This window comes from Henckelia pumila, chromosome 1, assembly GCF_033568475.1.
Source record: "Henckelia pumila isolate YLH828 chromosome 1, ASM3356847v2, whole genome shotgun sequence".
NCBI classification, from domain to species: Eukaryota; Viridiplantae; Streptophyta; class Magnoliopsida; order Lamiales; family Gesneriaceae; genus Henckelia; species Henckelia pumila.
The window spans coordinates 121,983,269-121,987,104 of NC_133120.1; positions in this window are offsets into that span (position 1 = coordinate 121,983,269).

Sequence of the window (3,836 nt, forward strand, 5' to 3'; positions counted from 1 at the left end):
TAGGCAACTTGATAATCATAAACAATCTCGAGTTATTCTGCCCATCTTATTAATGTCTATTCATACCTGTCCTTCTGAATCTGATAAGCTCCAATTATGGACAAATAACATCAAAGAACTCTTATCAAAATCTGTTCATATCATTGCAATCATTCAAGGAGAACTAGCTTCAAACCTTCTTTCAACTCGAATTCTTCATTTCATATTCTTATCACTTTGAATACTTTGACTCGAGATCGATGATCTTCATCTCAAGTCTGAAAGGAAGTATTATATAATTCACAATCATCTTCCAATCCCATTCAATGCTTAATAACTTTAAAACTTGATCAAAGAACCGAAATTCAACCGACGGCATACCGACTTCAAAACCGTAAAGCTTAACAACTCTAAACTTGATTCACAAACATAAAATCAACATTCTATGAATCATATCACCTTCATTCTCTCATAAAGATTTCGAAATCAGCCTTTACAATGTCATAATTTCATCAAATATAACCCGACGGCGTAACGGTGCGAATTCGATAATTTCAAAACCATTAACATCATTCATACTATGATCTAACCATGATATCATCACCAATTTAATAGCATAATCTCGAAATCATCAGCCTTAGAAATTCATAATTTCAAAAATTCTTTCACAAATCAAAAATATGTTCAAACGACGATCTTTTCACGATCCGTCTTAGATATGCTATCGTCGTATATGCTAGAACATATTTATACATTCTAGTATTAATTCTAACAATATCTTAAAATTCAAACATGGTAGAACTTCATAAAACTTACGTCAAAACGTAGCACTCGGAGCTGTGATCGCAAATATATGCTCAATCGGAAATTCTACCGGGCGGATCAATTGATATCGGAACTTGAAATTGCAAAAATGTCTTTAGAACCCTTTTTCCCCTTTCTCTCGTTCCTTGGCTGGGAATATGATATCTTTTCTTCCCTTTACATGTTTTTAATGACCAAGTTGCAAGGGAATTGCATTTTTGTCCCTGAACTTTGGCCTAATTGCAATTCAGTCCCCAGACAAGCGATTTAATTCAATTTCAATCCTAAATAATTTAAGAATATTAGAATTTAATTCTAAACTCTAAATATTCTCAAATTAAATATTCTCGGATTAAAATTAAATCATTTCGGACATTATCGCATTTTAGTTTCAAATTAAATATTTTCGGATTAAAATTAAATCATTTCGGACATTATCGCATTTTAGTCCTTGAACTACTCAATATTTGCAAATTGGCCCTTGCTCGGATTTCATCCTCAAATTAAATCCTTGATATTTATAATCTTGGAATTTACATCTTAAATTCCATAAATATCAATTCAAATATTTTTAATCTTTTAATTTAAGAATTTCGGATATTAAAATTTTAAAATCCGAAAATCCTCAAATCAAATATTTCTGACCCGAAATTGAAATCTCTAATTTCCATACATTTTTAAATTCATCTTTTCTCTCTTATACGGAATTTAAATCTTAAATCTCGTCATTAAGAACATAATATTTTTGGGCCTTACAATTTCTCCCCTCTAAGGAATGATTTCGTCCTCGAAATCGCATTCGATCTTACTACTGATTCTCGTAAGCTGTATAGCTGACTGAAGTAATACTTACTTCAATTTTGTGAGCTTCAGATATCTATTCTGATATCTTCTCTTCTATAGTATCTTCTTCTTTCTGATTACTTCTGCATTCATATCTATTCTAATTAACATATAATCACTGAATCAACTTATATTTAAGTTGCTCTTTCTCATGATCTAACTCTGCATCAGTTAGTCTATCTTGCTTACAATCTTATCAACTTCTGTTGTATCTGAATTGAATGCACAAACAGATTCTAGCTGATATGATCAGTCACTGCATATGAATAACAATTCATCTATCTGACAATTTGAGTATTAATCCATAAGCTAGATCAATTACTCATCGGAATCAATTCTGAAATTTCTTTCTGAACCGAATGATGCTCGAAAAAGAACTTCTTAACTGATCATTCTGTTCAGGCTTCAAATCTCTATTTGTTACTCATTTTCTAGCTCTGTCACTGTTGTTCTATTCTTATTCTGTTCAAATCAATCTTCACATTCTCTATCGCTTCTTGACTCATATCTGGTCTGATAGCTGATATTTCTGAAATATTGTTCCAATATAAAGACAATTTTGTGTTTCTGATCAATCAATCATCAAAATACTGTCTTTATATCTATCAAATAGCTGTTACAGGAATCATAGTACTCAAGTAGAAAATAATCAATCAATTAGTACCGAATCTAGTACTATCGTTCTGAGTATATCCTCGGAAAGCTGGATAATCACATCTGATATTCCACTAATCGGAGGATGGTATAATGACATCTCCTACAACCAAACACCCAGAACATCTGACAATCAATGCCACAATTTAGAAAACAAATCTAAAGTCTCTATCTCGACAATAGATTTCAATAATTTCTGTAATCTGATCATCTTGCGAAATGCATAACCAGTATCTCTTTATGTTTGTATTATATCTCATACGACATATTCTTGAATTTGTCGAAATCTACTACACTCTAAATCGCAAAATCATGACGATTCGAGTAGATTCGAACTAAAGTCTTTCACAAAGTTGATCTTCTTTCAACTCCTATGTAACTAATCTGTTACAAAAACCACTTGGGTTCTTCTTTTCTGCTTCTTTTACTGAAATTTTTGTATTGGTAATGTTAATTATGTCGTATCTACTTCCATTTCTTTCTCCAATACGAATTGCCAAGTAATGACTACATGTAAGTCATACATGTTTAGACAACTGAATGAATATTAAATATGTTGTCCTATGTCTCTTTCAAAATCTGATATTCCATATCTAAAATATCTGTCATAATCAAACGATTATTCACCGCAAAATTCATCTGTTCTGCTCTGCTGTTTTATCTCATATCGTAATCTAGCGTTCTCAATCAATCTTTTATTGCTTGATCTAATATCAATGTTGTTTTCATCTTTCCAAACCAATCGAGTTTAGCTTGGATCGCAACAATTCTGATCGTTTAAGTATCTGTCAAGCATAAACATACAAAAAGTACAGATCTGTACCCAATAAATCCAATTAGTTAAACCCATAAATCTTGCTGATCGTCAAAATCATAATATCTATCAATTATGAGCCAAATACTTTAAGATACACTGAATAGACACATCAAATAATCAAGAATTCTCAAATTTCAAATCAAAGGAACTTGCTCAAATCAAAGTCATCCAAAATCAACTATTTCGAATGACAAAATCTGCTAAGTGAAAACAACTCACTTGCATTTCAAAACTCAATGCAAATGAATCAAAACAGACTCTAGCAAAGGAATAAGAGTCAATAAAAATCGATTGAGGTCGAATACAAAAACCTCAGAATCGATAGCAAGAAATTCAAGAATCATGATTTCTATGATGGAATAGCTTCAGAAAAATTGAAGAAAAAGCTCAACTGTAACTGATTTTTCTTATTCTCTATTGATATGAGTTCATTTATTAATTCTTAATTCTCAGCTAACAATAGTCGAATATACTCTTTTCGACTTAACTTATTGTCATAGAATTAATCATCATTTCGGTACTACATAATTCCTTTCTACTCAATCTTCTAGCTGTGTCTGGAGTTATTCAATTCAAGTAATGCTCTTCTATACAAGTTGTCATAATACCATCGTACTAGAAACCACTCTATATAGAACTTTATTCATGTCGTAGAAAGGTCAAAATATGTCATTGAACTATTTCTGTACATTCTAACCACTGACATAGCTGTCAATTCTAGGTTAATTCTGTACTAGTT